General features: G+C 42.2%; 1 protein-coding gene across 10 annotated transcripts in view; it reads right to left on the reverse strand.

Moving 5' to 3' along the window:
* Positions 1-20,007, reverse strand: part of LOC134354971 (CMP-N-acetylneuraminate-beta-1,4-galactoside alpha-2,3-sialyltransferase-like) — a 568,489-nt gene that overhangs the window by 364,139 nt on the left and 184,343 nt on the right. Inside the window, exon 1 of one of the 10 annotated variants that reach the window (XM_063064542.1) lies at positions 1,328-1,711. The exons of the other annotated variants lie outside the window; for them this stretch is intronic. The gene's annotated coding sequence lies outside the window, so the exon portion shown is untranslated. Of the gene's footprint in view, positions 1-1,327; positions 1,712-20,007 lie in introns of those variants that run through there. 10 annotated transcript variants of the gene reach the window in all.

Raw genomic sequence — 20,007 nt, forward strand, 5'->3', positions numbered from 1 at the left:
GAATCATGCACACTCTTAACCCAACAGGCACTTGATTTTAATAGTCCTCCAGTCTTTCTTCTCCCTATCACAATAATCTCCCCAAGACGTATAACCCTCTAAGGTATTTGCTTTCTTCGCGGTCCCTTTAATCAATTGGGCAGCACGTTAGCACACTGCTTTACAGTACAGGCATCCCGGGTTCAATTCCAGGCACTGCCTATAAGGAGCTTGCACGTTCCCCCCATGACTGTATGGGTTTCCTCCGGGTGATCCGGTTTCCTCCCACAGTCCAAAAGACGTACTGGTTGATAGGTGAACTGGTCGGTAGGTGAACAGGTCACTGTAAATTGTCCTGTGATTAAACCAGCTTTAAATTGATTGGTTGTTATGCCTCATGGCTTGAAGACCCAGACGGGCCAACTCCAGCTGTTTCTCAATCAATCAATCAATAAATAAATAAAACCATACTGCTGACAATCATTCTTAAGGATGCCAACATCCTAACCTGTGGAATTTGCTTTCCAAACCACTCTATTTCCATCTTTACAATATTCCTTAAAACCTCTACCTTTGATAAGAGTATTCACTCAATTACTACAGAGTCTGAATTTGTAGCACAGGGTTTTTTTTTGCTTGATAACACCTCATGTTTTGAGTGTTCTAGTTACATATACAGTTTGTTACAAATGTAAATTCTTGTTGCTGTTCCAACTGAATTTTTAAAGATCTTTTAAATCAAAGTTTAAAAAATGTTTTCAGTACTGCTGCATTTTTTTTCAATTGACATGAATTGCATTATCAGGTTAGAAAAAAACAACAACGTTATTGAAGACGTGACCTATAGAAGCCAGCATCTGGACTTGACACTGGAGCTACAAGTGCCTTCACACTGCTCTGGGAAGATGTTTGGTAGTCTAACTGGAAACATTACAACAGCCAAATTTCTGGTCCATACAGGACTAAATAACCTTCAACAGCCCAAGGGCACTTCAAATAATTTGTGTAATATTCGACTCCATCACAAAATTGACGATCTGAATTATATTACAACCTTCCAGTCTTAAACCTATGTGCAATGTATTAACGGTTTTTTGGATACATACAACGATTTTAAATACCGAATATAGCAAATTAAATCTAACATGGCATTTATATTCATTTCACAACGATTTATATAGGCTGATATTCCGTCGTTAGCCACCCCGCGACTCGTCCTCCTTTTAAAATGATGATCGGGTTGCAGCTGGCACGGTATCACTCTCCGGGGCGATCTGCAAACGTCCTCTGAGCCTGCTGTAAGGATGCGGCTGTGAATTGCACACAGGACGATCCCGCTGACACTTACCCCTTCCGTGAGTGAAGACGTGCTGGCTGAATCGGCTAGGAAGAAGGCTGGTACGGTTCATTACTTTTTTGACACTTCACAAATCAACCGGCTGACTGCCCATCGTCAGCGTGGGCGCTCGCATCAACGACGGTGCAGGGCTCACGACGGCATATCAGACTCGAAGTACCTTCTACCCCTTGGCTGGCATTCCCCTTCTCCTCTTCTTAGAAGCACCAGTCGGATCCGGAAGCCATCCGCCCCTCAAGCTGCAGGGAAACACTCAGCTGTGCAGAGGCTAGGTTGTCGCGCCTGCGCACTCCAGCCTTCGGGGAGTCCGCCGATGGAGCGGCACGTCTGCAGACCCCAGGTGCAGAGGAAGGCGGCGTCGTTCATCGGCATTCTTATCCGCTCTCTTCCCACAGGCCTCTCCGTCCCATTCTCTATTTTTACATCAGGTCGCGCTGGCTGCCGACTAACGGTCCGCGTCTTTTCTACGGCGTGCAGCTCTTTCGCTAAGAGCTCCTCTCGCTACGGAGGGGGTACAGTACCCTCGTATCGCGTAGGGACGCGCCGCGGCACTTTGGTAAAATCTCGGCTCGGTGGTAGGCTAGCCATCTTGGTAAAGGTGGCGCTCCCCGTGAACCGACAAGCACCAAATCAAGTGCAAATCAAACTTCTCACTTCCCAAAAGAGGGTCAAGGGAACCCGTACTAGAACATGTCTTCACATTTAGTGATCTGTTTCTTCCATTGCTGTTTAACACACACGAAATACTCGAGGAACTCAGCAGGTCAGATAGCATATTTGGAGGCAAAAGGATCGTCGGCGTGTCAACCTGAGACCCTTCATTAATAACACGGACACGTCTCGGTCCAAACGTCGCCCGTTCATTTTCCTCCGTAGATGCTGTCTGTATCGTTGAGTTGTTCCAGCATTTTGCGCGCGTTGCTCCAGATTTGTGGTACTTGCTTTATTGTTCTATTTGTTTGAAGTAGATTTACTTAATGTGATTTCTCCAACTTTCTGCTGCAACGTTGTCTATCCATTCAACAAAAAGACTGTTAAATCAATCGAACTGAGTAATTGCAACATCAGAATTAGGATTAATATCACAGGCATATGCCGTGAAATGTGTTAAAATTGCGGCACAATGCAATACATAATATAGGGGAAATGTGAGATATATATACTGTATGTGTATATCAAATAGTTAAATAAGTAATGCAGAAACATAAATAGAAAGTAATGAGGTAGTGTTCATGGTTTCTATGTATAGTCAGAAATGGATGGCAGAGGGAAAGAAGCTGTTCCTGAATCTCAACATGAATCATACATGTAATTACTGAGTCTCAGCATACATATACTTACTGTAATTGATTTCCTTTCTAAAATATTATCATGTATTGCACTGCAGCTACTAAGTTTTAAAAAATCACAACACATGTCAGAGGTATCAATAATCAGCTTTCAAGAATCACCAGATTCTGGAATGGTTCTGGAAGACTGGAAAATTGCAAGTGTCACTCCACTCTTCAAGAAGAGACAGAGAGGCAGAATTATAGGCCAACTTGTCTGACCACACTGGTTGGGAGGATGTTAGAGTGCATAAGACATACGAGCAGAATAAAGCCATTCAGCCCATTGAATCTTCTATGTCAATCCATCGTGGCTGATCCTGGACCCCACTCAACCCCATAGACCTGCCTTCTTTTGATATCCTTTGATACCCTGACCTATCAACTTCCACTTTAAATATACCAACGGATTTGGCCTCCATCACATTCTGTAGCAGAGCATTCCACAGATTCACTATTCTCTGGCTAAACAAAATTCCTTGTTACCTCTGATCTAAATGGTTTCCCCTCAATTTTGAGACTGTACCCTCTGGTTCTGGATACCCACACCATAGGAACCATTCTCTCTACATTCACCAAATCCAGTCTTTTCCACATTTGGCAGGTTTCAATGAGATTCCCCCCCCCCCACATTCTTCTTCTGAGTACAGGCCCAAAGCTACCAAATGCTCCTCATATGTTAACCCTTTCATTCCTGGAATCATGCTCATGAACCTCCTCTGGACTCTGCCATGACAACACACCCTTTATGAGATAAAGGCCCCTAAACTGTTGACAATACTCCAAGTGCGGCCTGACTAGTCTCTTATAAATCCTCCGCATTATCTCTTTGCATTTATATTCTATTCCCCTTGAAATAAATGCCAACATTGCATTTGCCTTCTTTACCACAGACTCAACCTGTAAATTAACCTGGGAGTCTTGCATGACGACTCCCAAGTCCTTCTGCATTTCTGATGTTTGAAACTTCTCCCCATTTAGACAATAGTCCATGCTATCGTTCCTTTTACCAAAATGCATTATTGTACATTTCCTGCACTAAATTCCATCTGCCACTTTTTTGCCCATTCTTCCAATTTGTCTAATTTTCCACCTATCTTCATATCATATGCAAACTTTGCTACAAAGCCATCAATCCATTAACCAAATCATTAACAAACAATGTGAAAAGTAGTGGTCCCAATACTGACCCCTGAGGAACACCACTAGTCACTGGCAGCCAACCGGAAAAGGCCCCTTTTATTCCATTCGCTGCCTCCCGCCTGTCAGCCATTTCTCTATGCATGCCAGTATCTTTCCTGTAATGCCACAGGATGTTATCTTGCTAAGCAGCCTCATGTGCAGCACATTATCAAATACCTTCTGAAAATCCAAGTAAATGACATCCACTACCTCTCCTTTGTCCACCCAGCTTGTTACTTCCTTGAAGAATTCTAACAGATTTGTCAGGCAAAATTTCTCTTTAGAGAAACCACGCTGACTTTGAATTAATCACTGGTCTCCAAGCACCCTGAAATCTCATCCTTAATAATAACACTTTCCCAGCCACTGAGGTTAGGCTAACTAGCCTATAATTTCCTTTCTTTTGCCTTCTTCCCTTCTTTAAGAGTGGAATGAGCCATTTCCAGTCCTTCGGGACCATACCAGAATCAAGTGATTCTTGAAAGATCATAACCAATGCATCTGTTATCTCTTCATCAATCTCTCTCAGGAACCTGGATTGTAGGTGACTTACCCACCTTTAGACCCTTGAGTTTGCCTAGCACTTTTTCCTTTGTAACAGCAATGGCCTCACTCCTGCTCCCTGACACTCATAGACCTCTGACACACTGCTGATGTCTTCCACAATGAAGACAGATGCAAAGTACCCATTAAGTTCATCTGCCATTTCTTTGTCCCCCATTACTATCTCACCAGCATCATTTTCCAAGTTGTCCAGTATCAACTCTCACTTCCCTTTTACTCTTTATATAACTGAAAAAAAAATTCTGGTATGCTGCTTTATATTATTGGCTAGTTTGCCCATATATGTCATGTTTTCCCTTCTTATAGCTTTTTTTAGTTGCCTTTTGCTGGATTTTAAAATCTTCCCAATCATCCAACTTCCCACTCACTTTTGCTACCTTATATGCCCTTTCCTTAGCTTTTATGCAGTCCTTAACTTCCCTTGTCTGTCACACTTGCCTACCCCTGCCATATCTGTGCTATTCCCAGAAACTTCAGCCACCTCTGTTCTGCCGTCATCCCCGCCAGTATCCTCCTCCAATCCACCTGGGCAAGATCTTCTCTCATGTCTCTGTAAATTCCGTTATTCATTTGCGAAACTGATACATGCTTCTCCCTCTCAAATTGCAGTATGAATTCAATCATATTATGATCACTGCCTCCTAAAGGTTCCATTGCATTAAGATCTAGGTTATTACTCAACACCCAATCTAAAATAGCCTTCCCCTAGTAGGCTCAAGAACAAGCTGCTCTGAAAAGCCATCTCATAGGTATGCAACAAACTCCCTCTCATGCGATCCAACACCAACCTGATTTTCCCAATCCCCTTTCATATTGAAGTCCCCATTACATTTGTGTCATTACTCTTATTACATGCCTTTTCCAGCTCCCTTTGCAATCTTAATCCTACATCTTGGCTACTATTTGGAGGCCTATATATGATTCCCATAATGTTTTTTTCACACCCTTGCAATTTCTTAACTCCACCCACAAAGATTCAGCATTCTCTGACTCTATTTTACCTCTTTAAGATGTAATTCCATCTCTTACCAACACAGCCACACCACCGTCTATGCCTTCCTGCCTGTCCTTTTGATATGAAGTATATCCTTTGATGTTAAGCTCCCAACTATGACTTACTTTCAGCCATGAGTCATTGATACCTACAATGTCATACCAACCAATCTGTATTTGCAGATGTCTTATGGTCTTACAATAATCCTGATTCTGAAAACACTAAGCAGCCCAGTCATCATCTATGGGAAGAGAAAGAGATATTATTTAAGAATGAAGGGAAACATTTGTTCTGAGTTGCAGAGATGGATAAAACAAAGTAAATACAGGATGAGGCAACAGGGTTAGAATCGGATCATGTTATTTGTCTGTATTATGTATTGCTGAAAGAAAATCTAATTTTTAAAAAACTGAGCCAAAATCATGACAAACAGAAATGGCCAATTCTGATAAAGGCAGGAGAGTGAGTTGGAGAATTCAACATAGAATACATGAGACCATAACAAACCAAACAGAAGATGAGGTGGTATTCTTCAAGGATGCATTGGGCCTCGTGTCATTGCAGAGACAACAGCCAGAGTGACAGTCAAACAGAAGCTGAGTAGCTTCATAGATCTATTTGTGCTTTCTTGCTGCTAATTTATGAACTAAATGAAATACAGTACTGTGCACGAGTCTGAGGCACATATAGATCTAGCTCGGGTGCCTAAGACTTTTGCACAGTACTGTATTTGTCAATGTGGAGTGGAGTACGTTTATAAATTTGGCGGGAGCAAAGGATGTTGGGAATGCCAAGGGTGGCAGAGATGGGGTGCAGGAGCAGGAGGTGGTGTGGGTACAGACAACTCAGCCCTGAGACAATAAGCAAGGTCATTTGATTCCAAATGATTGGTTTAAAAATGATTACAATAATGTCTCTCCGGTACTTCCCGCTCCCTCCCCTCTGTCTTCCACTTTTTTTTTCTCAACCATGATTCCCCTCTCCCTGTCCCCCTCCTACTCACAGACCACAATAGAAACTCATATCAGAATCAGATTTATCATCACTCACATATGTCATGAAATTTGTTTCTTTTAGTGGCAGCAGTACAGTGTAATACATAAAATCACTACAGTACTGTGTAAAAGTCTTAGGCATCTGAGCTGTATATATGTGCCTAAGACCGCACAGTACTATAACTTCTCATTAAATTTTGCAAGTCTTTTCATTTCTCTTAAACCTTTTCCACTTCCAAGTGTACATATTGCAATTTCTAATTTCAACTATATACTCTTTTTTTTGAAGCCTTTATAGATTTGCTAGAATATTTTAGCGAGATTGTAATGCCTCAACCTCCCTTAAAGTTAAGGTAACAAAACAGATGGTTTGCATCAGATTCATTTGCTGGAAGCTACTTTACAAAGTAACAAATTGATCTTTTAAGTTGCAATTTTATGGCATAGTAGTATATTTTCTCAGTGCCCTATTCTATTGAAAGTGACCCATTTATATCATTGAGCAAAGTTTTTAAAAAAAAAAGTCAATGTAATCAAGAATAGTTGGAGATATGCTCAATAAACATAATTTTGATTGAAGTCATTCTGCTTACAGTGTGGATCTGAAGGAATTATACAGATTGGAGAAATCCAGGCAGAGTGGCTGAGAGGGAATAGAATTATTGAAGTTTATTTTTGTTGCTTGTATGGAACAGGTTTTATTTGAGGAGTCAATTTTATCCCAATGCAGGATTTAAAGAATGCAATGGTTAGACTTGAACACCCAAGTTTAATTAATACAAAACCCAAGTGGTCTTCTTCTTTCCAATGTCAGGGCAACTGCCATTACAAGTTTAGCATTAAGAAAGAACTAAAAACTTAATTAGCTATTTTGTAAATCCATTTTTGTATAAATTAGAAAGCTTCTACTTTTTAAGTAAATGAAGTTTCCACTCAACACAATTTAAACAAAAGTTTAATGATGTAGATGATAATTTGAACACATAAATGTGTAAAATGTTGCAGTTCAAGTTGGGATCTTATAAGTTTTATACAAAGAAATGCACATGTCAAAGGCAATGTACTTACTTACTTATTTAGCAATACCATGCGGAACAGGCTCTTCTTGCCCATCAAGTTGCACTGCCCAGCAACCCACCTACTTAAACCCGAGCCATATCACAGGACAGTTCACTTACTAACCAGTACACCTTTGAAATGTGGGAGGAAACTCACGCGTTCAGAGGGAGGACGTACAAACTCCTTACAGGCAGCACCAGAATCCCAGCACCCTGAACTGTAATAGCATTGTGAGCACACTCATTGGAAAAACAGCACCAAGACAACACTGGAGGACAGTGCCTTCAATTGCAGTCGCTGCAGCTGAGACTGTCACTCCTGTGTGGGACTTTACAGCCACAACAGACGTTGCTCTAACGCAGACTGAAGAAAGACTTTCCAGGCACAGATCCATGGTCTCGTGAGACTAACGGATGCCACCACCAACCGCTACGCTACTGTGACACCCACTGTATGGGAAATGAAAAGCCCAAGCTTTTCATTCCAAACAGCACTTCTTTCAAAATGGAAATAAGTAGTACATAGTATTTTTTTATCTCACAGAAACGGGTTATTTAAACCAAGTCTTTAAGCACATTTCATCCACCATTTCCTTCCATTCCTTTCTCTCTCATGTACTTATGATCTATACTGCTCAGGTCAAATAATCCACGTGCTACATAGTTCTGTATTCTACACAACCTCCACCAGGATACTACTGAATTCTTGAGAAAACCTTTATAACACTAAAGGCTGCAAATCATGCCATCTCTATACAAGCAATGCAGTCCCATTCCCATATGTTTCTCCACTAGCCTGCACTTCTTGGAACCTATTCAATTTCTCTCCAGAACTTCAAAACGGTATTTATTAGTAACCAGATATTCCTCTCTAACAAACATGCAGTACTTAATAGAATTCAAACTATTCAAACCTCAGCAACAATCAGGTTATAAAGAGAAGCAAAGTAAGACGACCATCTGCTCATTTCCTGAACTGCTGAGTTCTTCCAGCATTTTGTGCGTGTTACTATGGATTTCCAACATCTGCAGACTTCCTCATGTTCATAAAGAAAGATGTTAAATGGATTCCATGCTCCTCCATATTTTACTTTAAAAGCAACTACAGTTCCTAAAATTTCCTCTGTAATCTTCACAAAACACCAACAATTTTTACTCAAGATTGAACTTTCAGAGAATATACTAAAAGTCTCCAAACAAAATAACAAAACAGGAATAACACATAGACCAACAAATTAAAGGTGTGCCTCTTTTTCCCACAATGTCCAAGGAAGTACAAAATGATTATTTTCCCCCAAAAGATACATTCTGTGATCGGCAATCAATTAAGAACTACATTTCAGAATCAGGAAGATAGATTCTCAAAGGTATGATTTTCCAGTTTCAAGGCAAAGCCAAGTTTACAAAGGACCTAATATTGCATGGGTTGTTAAAAGAGAAATAACATTATTGCTACTGCAGAAACAGCCAAATAGTAGTTATTTCTCCTCAGCAAGATTTCCTCACGCAGCATCTGTTACAAGAGGAAAAACAGAGATACACAAAAAGGATGGAGAGGAAATACTGTACTGTTTAAAGAAATAAATTACCAATGAGAAGGAATACCATGATACAAGAATCAGCATAGGAAAGAAATGGCTAGATCCAGGAAAAGGAGGGAATATAAGGTGGGCATTGGGGAATAAGGAATGGGAAATTAAGTAAGAGGTAGTTTCGGGCAAGAGGGAAAGGATGTCTGGCAAGAGAGGAAGATAAATGATACTTATTTCAGCAAAATGTGAAGCACTACACTTGGGCAAGAGAAAATACTATCAACAGGATTTTAAGTGGTGTGGGGAACAAGAATACTTGTTTATTCACAGAAACTTAAAAGGTAGCAGGTCAGGTCAACTACGTCTTTACAAATACATACAGATCGTTTTATTGGCTGAGGCAATGAATTTAAGAGCAGAATAGTTATGCTATAGATGTATTTTGATTACAACCCAATCACTAAGTAGTATTAATCAGCATTTTGCAGAAAAAAAATGATTTAACTGGAGAGGTTACAGAGGAGATACACAAGGCTGTTACCAGGATGGGAAAATTATAACTATGAGGAAAGATTGGCAACAGAGGAATTTGAAAGTAGTCTTCATGATGTACAAAATTATAAGGGCTTACATAGGATAAATACATAAAGAACTATTTCCATTAGTAGGAAGGTTTTAAAAACAGGCAGATTTCAAATAAAGGATACAAGAGGGAGTTTGAGAAAACAATTTTTGTCCTGAAGTGCTATAGGTTACAAACACACTACCTGAAAGGGTGGTAGAAGCAGAAACATTCAACATGTTCAAAAAGTACTTCTTTAAGTACTTGAACCTCCAAGAGGACCACAACCTTGTCACGGTTTGGAGTCAGGGCTTAATGCTTTGGCTCTTGGTACGGTCACCAATGCCAAACAGGTCAAAGGGGAGAGGCTAGAGTAAGAGTGGTCCAACAGTCCTCCAGGTTCTGGGTTTTAGCTCAAGGCTAACAACCCTGATTAGTAAAACAAAATTGTTATGGAAACAGCAATGTAGAATCCTTCTACATCTGAGTGAAACAGCATTCCTGAATCTCCACGTAGGACTTGTATGACTGACAGCAGTGAAAAATCCAGAGGAAGCTACTGACACGATGAAGGAAGCCCTGAACACTGCCAGAAATGGAGGACCTTCATTGCTGCCCTAAATGCCAGCAGCGTAATGGGCAGTAAGTGAGTACTTGAAAAGGATAAGATCCTTACATGCTCGAGACTAGGGAAGGTGAGACAAAGCTGAATTACATTTTTAATCCAGCATGAATGTGATACTCCTAATAGCTTAATGTGTTATAATTTTTCTGATTTATTTTCAGGATTGACAAATGATAAAGGTTTGTATTCTAGAGCATCCCATTACAAGTTCCGGAAAATCTCTGTCCTGAAAAGCAGTCATTAAATCCATTCACAAGGTAGGCATACAGTGGCTTTACTTTCTGGGAAGGATAAGGACATTCAGCTTGTCACTGAACACTCTAACAAGCTTCAACAGATGTACTATTGAAAGCATCCTGATCTGTTACATAAGAAATAGAAGCAGGAGTAGGCCATCTGGCCCATCGAGCCTGCCCCGCCATTCAATAAGATCATGGCTGATCTGTCTGTAAACTCAGCTCCACCTCCCTGCCTTTTCCCCATAACTCTTAATTCCCTTGCTATGTAAAAACCTATATAAATGTTTCTTAAATATATTTAGTGAAGAAGCCTCAACTGTTTCCCTGGGCAGAGAATTCCACAGATTCACCACTCTCTGGGAAAAACAGTTTCTCCTCATCTCCGTCCTAAATCTTCTCCTCTGAATCTTGAGGCAATGTCCCCTAGTTCTAGTCTCACCTACCAAAGGAAACAACTTTCCTACTATTCTATCTATCCCTTTCAAAATTTTGTACGTTTCTATAAGATCCCCTCTCATTCTTCTGAACTCCATAGAGGATAGTCCCAGGCGACTCAATCTCTCCTCATAGGTTAACCCCTTCATCCCTGGAATCAACCTGGTGAACCTCCTCTGCAAAGCCAGTATATCCTTCCTCAAGTACGGAGACCAGAACTGCACACAGTACTCAGGTGTGGCCTCACCAGTACCCTGTATAGTTGCAGCATGACCTCCATGCCCTTGAGTTCAATCCCTCTAGCAATAAAGGCCAATGTTCCGCTTGCCTTCTTAAACACCTGTTGTACCTGCAAGCCAATGTTTTGCAATTCATGCACAAGCACTCCCAAGTCCCGCTGCACAACAGCATGCTGCAATCTTTCACCATTTAAATAACAATCTGCTCTTCTGTTATTCCTTCCAAAGTGGATGATCTTGCACTTACCAATGTTGTATTCCATCTGCCAGACCTTGGCCCACTCACTTAACCCACCCACTTAACCCACCTATATCCCTCCGCAGACTCTCCACATCCTCTGTACAATTTGCTTTTCCACTCAGTTTAGTGTCATCAGCAAATTTTGCTATGCTACACTCAGTCTCCTCTTCCAAATCATGAATATAACTGGTAAACAGCTGCGGGTCCAGCACCGACCCCTGCGGCACCCCACTCACCACTGACTGCCAACCGGAGAAACACCCATTTATACCAACTCTCTGCCTTCTATCAGTTGACCAATCCATTATCCATGCCAATACACTTCCTCTGACTCCATGCATCCATATCTTATTTATAAGTCTCTTGTGCGGCACCTTATCGAACGCCTTCTGGAAATCCAAGTTTACGACATCCACCTGTTCCCCTCTATCCACTGCACTCATTATGTCCTCAAAGAATTTAAGTAAGTTTGTCAAATAGGACCTGCCCTTTCTGAATCCATGCTGTGCCTGTTTAATGGAACCACTCCTTTCTAAATGTTTCGCTATTTTTTTCCTTAATGACAGCTTCAAGCATTTTCCCGACTACAGATGTTAAGCTAACTGGCCTGTAGTTGCCCATCTTTTACCAACATCCTTTTTAAAAAAGTGGCGTGACATTTGCTGTCTTCAAACCCGCCAGGACCTGCCCAGAGTCTAGAAAGTTTTGATAAATGATTACCAACACATCTACTATAACCTCCACCAATTCCTTCAGCACCCTGGGATGCATCTCCTCAGGACCAGGGGACTTATCTACCTTCAGACCCTCTAGTTTGCTCATCACTATCTCTTTAGTGACACGGATTTTATCGAGGTCCTCACCTCCCATTTCATCCATAACATCATTCTTTGGCATATTAGACGTGTCCTCCACCATGAAGACCGACACAAAATAGTCGTTCAATGCCTCAGCCATTTCCTTAACACCGAACATGGTGGAGGATTACAAATACCTGGGGATACGAATTGACAATAAACTGGACTGGTCTAAGAACACTGAGGCTGTCTACAAGAAGGGTCAGAGTCGTCTCTATTTCCTGAGGAGACTGAGGTCCTTTAACATCTGCCGGACGATGCTGAGGACGTTCTACGAGTCTGTGGTGGCCAGTGCTATCATGTTTGCTGTTGTGTGCTGGGGCAGCATGCTGAGGGTAGCAGACACCAACAGAATCAACAAACTCATTCGTAAGGCCAGTGATGTTGTGGGGATGAATCTGGACGCTCTGATGGTGGTGTCTGAAAAGAGGATGCTGTCTAAGTTGCATGCCATCTTGGTCAATGTCTCCCATCCACTACATAATGTACTGGGTGGGCACAGGAGTACATTCAGCCAGAGACTCATTCCTCCGAGATACAGCACAGAGCATCATAGGAAGTCATTCCTGCCTGTGGCCATCAAACTTTACAACTCCTCCCTTAAAGGGTCAGACACCCTGAGCCGATAGACTGGTCCTGGACTTACTTCATAATTTACTGGCATAATTTACATATTACTATTTAACTATTTATGGTTCTATTACTATTTATTATTTATGGTGCAACTGTAACAAAAACCAATTTCCCCCGGGATCAATAAAGTATGACTACGACTATATCAATTTTCCTTTATCGTCTTCTAAGGGACCTATGTTGCCTTTAGCCACCCTCTTCCGCTGTATATATTTATAAAAACTTTTGTTATCTGTTTTTATATTTTGTGCTAATTTACTTTCATACTCTATCTTCCCTTTCCTTATTTCTTGTTTAGTTATTCTCTGTTGCTTTTTAAAGTTTTCCCAATCCTCCAATCTCCCACTACTCTTTGCAACTTTGTACACGAGCTTTTAATTTGATACCATCTTTTATTTCCTTAGTTATTCAAGGCTGGCTCTCCCCACACTTACTGCCCTTACTTTTGAAAAAAACTTTTGTTGAGCACTGTAAACAATCTCTTTGAAAGTATTCCACTATTCCTCAACTGTCCTACCAAATAGCCTGTGGTCCCTATCCACATTAGCCAACTCCTCCCTCATCCCGTTGTAGTCTCCCTTGTTCAAGCATAATACACTAGTTTTAGATCTATTTCATCCTCCATCTGAATGCAAAATTCAATCATAGTATGATCACTCTTTCCAAGAGGATCCCTGACTACAAGATTGTTAATCTTACCTGTCTCATTGCACAGGACTAGATCTAAAATAGTATTTTCCTTTGTAGGTTCACTAACATTCTGCTCAAGAAAGCCATCACTGATGCATTCTATGAAATTCTCCTCAAGACTTCCTTGACCAACCTGATTCACCCAATCTATGTGGAAGTTAAAATCCCCCATGACAACTACCATTCCGTTCTTACAAGCCTCAGTTATTTCTAGGTTAATCGCCTCTGCCACTGCAATGTTTTTATTAGGTGGCCTATAGACAACACCCACCAGTGATTTTTTTTTCCCTTTACTATTCTTAATCTCTACCCAGATGGACTGAACATTCCGCGCCATAGATCTTATATCGTCTCTCACAATTGCCCTGATCTCATCCCTGATCAAGAGCGCCACCCCACCTCCTCTGCCTTCCAGCCTATCTTTCCGTATTACCTGATACCCTTGGATATTTAATTCCCAGTCCTCTCCACCTTGCAACCAGGTTTCTGTAATGGCCACTAAATCATACGCTTCGGTACTGATCTGTACCACAAGTTCACTAACCTTGTTTCTAATACTACGGGCATTTAAATAAAGCGCTCTTATACTCATTGTCTTTTTAGAACCTAGTGACCTATGCGATTTTTGCTTTTTAATTTTATGCACTCTACTCTTACTTTTTCTTCACTAACTCTAGCTTTGGTCTCTGCATCACTTCCCTCTTCTTTTCTGTGTGGGTTCCCACCCTCCCTGCCATATTAGTTTAAAGCCTCTCCAACAGCACTAGCAAACAATCTCCCTAGGACATTGATCCCGGTCCTGCCCAGATGCAGACCGTTCAGACAGTACTGGTCCCACCTCCCCCAGAAGTGGTTCCAATGCCCCAGGAATCTGAAACCCTCCCTCCTGCACCACTGCTCAAGCCACATATTCATTCTAGTTATCCTGCTATTCCAACTCTGGCTAGCACGTGGCACCAGTAATAATCCTGAAATGATTACCTATGAGCTCCTACTCTGTATCTCCTAGCTCCCTAAATTCAGCTTGTAGAACCTCATCCCGCTTTCTTCCTATACCGTTAGTACCTACATGCACCACGACAGCTGGCTGCTCACCCTCCCCTTTCAGAATGCCCTGCAGCCTCTCCGAGATATCACTAACCCTTGCACTCGGGAGGCAACATACCATATGGGAATCCCGTTTGTGGTCACAGAAGCTCCTCTCTATTCCCCCTACCATGGAATCCCCTCCCACAACAGCTCCTCCACTCTTTTTCTTGCCCTTATGCACAGCAGGGCCACCCACAGTGCTATGATCCTGGCTACTGCTGCCTTCACCTGACAAGTGATCTCCCCAAACAGACTCCAAAGCGGTATATCTGGAAGGAGATGACCGCAGGAGACTCCTGTAATACCTTCCCGCGGCTACTCTTCCTGTTGGTCACCCATTCCTTATATTTCTTTAGATCCTTAAACTGCGGTGTGACCAACTCACTAAATGTGCTATCCACAACATTCTCAGCATCTCGGATGCTCGAAAGTGAGTCCGTGCGCAGCTCCAGTGCTGTCATGCGGTCTATCAGGAGCTGCAGCTGGACACACTTCCTGCACACATAGTCTTCAGGGACATTGTCAGCCTCCCTGAGTTCTCACATGTCACAGGAGGAGCATGGCACGGATCTAAGCTAACCTGCCATGTCAGAGCAATGGATGTTAGCGGAAGAGGAACACGAGAGAAAGGGAAGAGTTTGCTGGGGAAGTCGAAGGCTGTTATCTGTGAGTCTCAGCGAATCAGTTCTTCGCCTTGACCCTTCTTCGCCGAAGCGCTATTTGAGCCAAAGCCCTCTCAGTCCACTGACCGCTCCGAGCGCTGCCTGCTGTATATGGCGGTCTTCTTTTAAAACTCTTCCCAGACTCTACCAGCTGACGTCATATGCCTTCTCTCTGAAAATCCCTTCAGACATTCCACTCGCAGCCTTCTCGCTTCGAATCTTCAAATATTTCATCATGGTCTGGTACGGCAGAAATGTAAGCTCCTGTAGAGAGTAATGCACACAGCCAATACATCCCGAGCATTTTCCTCCTCACCATTAGCAGTATATACAGGGGGCACTGGCTCAAGAAGTCAATCTCCATCAGAGATCTCCACTATCTGAGTCATGACATCACCACCAGATTCAAGAATAGCTACTTCCCTTCAACCAATTGGCACAACTTTAATCACAACGGAGTTTAGCAGCACTGTCACACTATTTCGTTGATCATTGCACTAAAATAAACATTTTTTAAATTTTGATTTTGTTCTTTCTCGTAAAACTACTGTTGATGATTTTCTTGTGAATGCTTATATCATGTTATGTGTCCGTGCTGCTGCAGCAAAATTTTCATTGCATCTGTGCCTGCGTGTACTTATGTATATGACAATAAACTCAACTTTCACTTTGACTTCATACAATTCAACTCCAACATTCTGCAGTATCAGGTGCGAATTTATCAACCTAAAGCATGTTATACAAACTGAATTATGAATCTTCCAAGTCATTTTCAAGTATAATCTTCATGATAACTTTTGACTGGACATGGACAATTTCTGAACCATTTCTACTGCCCTGATCCTCTGCTTCCTCAAACAAGACCATCTGCGTACATACATCTATTGATGCTTCTGGACACATCTTCAGTGATGTTCCTGGAATTATCGGGTGTTTCGGGTCTTTCAACATCATACAACCTCCTCCAGGTGACCCAGCCGGGGCTGATCAGACCCCAGCTTGTGTCCAGATGGCTAGCTACTTATGACTCCATGGCTCCCCTCTTTTGAGCCACAGCCATCTTGAGGTCCTCTCTGCCGCATCGGTGGTACTGCGGATGGCTCTCCTCTTCCTCTCTGCCTCGATGCCCAAAATGCTGAAGGCTCTAACTAAAGAATGGGCTACGAATCCCCTACAACCAACCTCCACTGGGAGACACCTCGCTCTCCATCCAGCCTGCTGACAGTTGCTGACCAGTCCTGCGTACTTGGAGAGCTTCCTTTCAAAGGCCTCTTCCAAGCTATCTTCCCATGGGACTGTCAGCTCCAGCAGCACCACTTGCTTAGTAGACTCAGACACAAGGACAATGTCTGGTCGCAGGGTGGTGGCTGCGATATGGTTGGGGAACTTCAGCTGCCGTTCGAGGTCCACCAACAGCTGCCAGTCCCTTGCAGAGGTCAGAATGCCTGCAGATGTTCTTTTGGCAGGTATTGGCTGCTCCCCAGCTCTGACAAAGGCAATGGTCTGCTTGGAGGGTCGGGAACGCTTCACCCACTCAACTCCCGCGCTGACGGCTTCAGCGATGGTCTTCAGGACCTGATCATGCCTCCACCTGTATCGTCCCTCACCAAGTGCCCTTGCACAGCCACTGAGGATGTGCTCCAGGGTTCCTCGCTTGGAGCACAGTGGGCACGCAGATGACTCTGCCTTGCCCCATGTGTGCAGGTTTGATGGGCTTGGAAGCACATCGTACACTGCCTGGATGAGAAATTGAATGCGGTGTGGTTCGGCTTTCCAAAGATCAGCCCAAGTCACTTTCCTCCCAACCACATTCTCCCATCTTGTCCAAGCTCCCTGTTGCTTCATTCCCACCGCCTTGCAGGCTCTCATCTCCTCCACTACTGCTCTCACCTCCTCCTGAACTAGACAACGCCTTTCCTTCCCTCTGGTGTCCATTTGGGGAGTTGGAAAGGATCCTAGCCCAGCTTGGCCTCGTGTGACCACTCCCACCAGCCTCCTGTGATGCAGCCTCGCCTCTGCCTCCTGAACTGCTTCCTCTGCCCTCCACTCCAAGCCAGTACATACTTGGATCCCTGCTCTAGCCACCTTCGGGTCACTTGAGTCCCTATACTGTAGCACTTCTCTGGCTCTTGTTACCTTGAATTCTTCCTCCAAGGATTTGAAGGGCAGTTGCAGTTTGTTGAGGTGTCCATAGAGTGCGATGCTGCTCAGGCTCTTTGGCAGCCCCAGCCATCTCCTGAGGTGGTTGCTAACCCTCCTCTCTAAGGTTTCGACTGTCAAGATCGGAACTGCATAGACGAGGAGGGGCCACAAGATTCTGGGAAGAATGCCATGCTGATACACCCAGGCTTTAAACTTCCCAGGTAGGCCAGACTTGTCCACAGATTTCAGCCAGCCATCCAACTTGGTGCAGGTTGCCTGAATGGATGTTGTGTCCCTTAAAGAGCTGTCAAAAACTTTGCCTAAGCTCTTAACTGGCTTTTCTGTGATGGTTGGGATGGCTGTGCCTGCGATGCTGAACCGGAACTTGTTCTCCACCTTCCCTTTCCTCAGCACCATTGATCTTGATTTGGCAGGTTTGAAACGCATCCGGGCCCACACCACCAGCTTTTCGAGCCCTTGCAGAATCCTCCGGCAGCCTGGGACTGATTCTGTGGTGACTGTGAGGTCTTCCATGAATGCCCTGATAGGTGGTTGCCGTTGAGTGGAATTCATTCTGGGCCCTCTGGACTCTGGTTCAACAGACTTAGTGAGCATGTTCATGGCTAGGGAGAACAGTGTCACTGAGATAGTGCACCCTGTGATGATGCTGACCTCCACCTTGCCTTGTGGAGGTGCCTCTCTTTTTTTTCGTGAATGCTCTCTGATATTTTTTTTTATTTTTTTTAATTTTATTTTTATTTGGATAAGGTATTCACAAGTAATACACAAACTTTTTTTACATATATAACCTTTTCCATTTTTATGTGAGTAAGTCTATTTTAATTTGTACATTCACAAGTGCACATTGAGATAACATAGAAAATAATTAGGCATTGAAATAGATGTTAATGTGCAATTGTAATTCCACTCTATTAATCTAAATAATGATAATAGTTGTTATAAATATATTAATAATAGCGGTTGAATACTAATTTCCATGTATCTCTTCTGGTCCAAAATTTCCCCAGATCTTTTCTTTATTTGTGTTAATTCCACATTTTCCAAAAAAAAAGAACAGTAAACATTCGAGCCAAGGGTGCTTACGTTAACACTATTACTATGTTGGTGAGACAAACAGTATAAACCATTCAGTGAGTCATCTAAAGTCTGCTCACTCTGGGGTTATAAATTCAATCCATTTATTCCAAATTTGATAAAAATTTTTCCTTTTGAATTCTCAGAGAGTAGGTCATCTTTTCAAATTTAAATATTTCCAAAATGATTTCACGCCAGTCTTCTAATGTAGGTGATGTTGGATTTAACCACTTTCTGGTGGTTGATTTCTTACTTGCCGCTAAAAGGGCCTGCAGCAGCTTTATATCTTTCTTCTGTTCCAAAAACAATACATGCACCAAGTAGAGAGTCTCAAAGTTCAGAGGTATCTGAGTCCTAAATACCTTAACTAATGTTCTGTGAATACTTTCCCAATATAAACTTAATTTAGGGCAATCCCAAAAAATATAGAAATGATTTGCCTCCTTGGAGCCACATCTTTTCCAACACGCCACGTTTGTGTCTTTATATTTTTCCTGGTATGGGGTCTTGAAGTATCATAATATTTTTCCAACAATGTTCTCTCCAAATCAAAGAGTTAGTCGAAGACCACTGGAAGCTGCATATTTTCCCCCAAGCCTCCTCTGAAAGTACCAACCCTGCTTCTTTCTCCCACTTCTCTTTAACATACAATGTGTTTTCATTTTTGGCATGAGAGAGGGCATTATATAATCGAGAAATTGATTTACTTGGTATTGAACTGTAAGCCAAATACAGAATCTTGAAAAATTCTAATTCTACTGTTGGTAAGTCTGTATATCTACAACTCTGGTTAACATGATGTCGCACTTGAAGGTACCTAAAAAAGTCATTGTGTTCTAGGCCATATTTGCCCTGCAGGGATTGAAAACTTTGTAATACATTTTTATGTGTGAATGAGAGGTAGGTTGTAAGACCTTTCTCTATCCACAGTTCAAATCCTTTATCTCCTCTGTTGGGAAGAAATTTGGTATCATAAGCACACCATCTGAAAAGTTTTAACATGTTATTGATTCCACATGAATGAGCCACCTTCTGCCATACTTTTAATGTCAGATTTATCCAGCTGTTTTTAATCTTTTCCAACTGGGTCATCAATCCTTTGCCTGCTATTCAGGCCTGTAGAGGAAAATTGTCAATCAATCCATATTCTATTTCCTTCCATCTAGCCTTATATTCTGTATTGCACCAATATAACGAAGCATAAAAATAATTTCTCAAGGAAGTGCCATACCTCCTCCTTCCTTTCCTAACTGTAAGGTGTTAAATCAGATTCTAGGTTTCTTTCCTTGCCAGATAAAGCAGTAAATCCATTTGTCCCATTCCCTGAATTGATTATCGTCCACCTCCACAGATAAAGTCCGGAAAAGGTAAAGTAACCAAGGGAGAACATTCATTTTTATGGTATTTATCCTTGAATTTAAACTTAAAAAGGGGATAAGATTCCACTTATGTATATCTGCTTTTATGTCTGAAATTAATGGCCCATAATTTACCTGTGACAATGTTGAA

The sequence above is a fragment of the Mobula hypostoma genome, chromosome 12 (assembly GCF_963921235.1).
Source record: "Mobula hypostoma chromosome 12, sMobHyp1.1, whole genome shotgun sequence".
NCBI lineage: Eukaryota > Metazoa > Chordata > Chondrichthyes > Myliobatiformes > Myliobatidae > Mobula > Mobula hypostoma.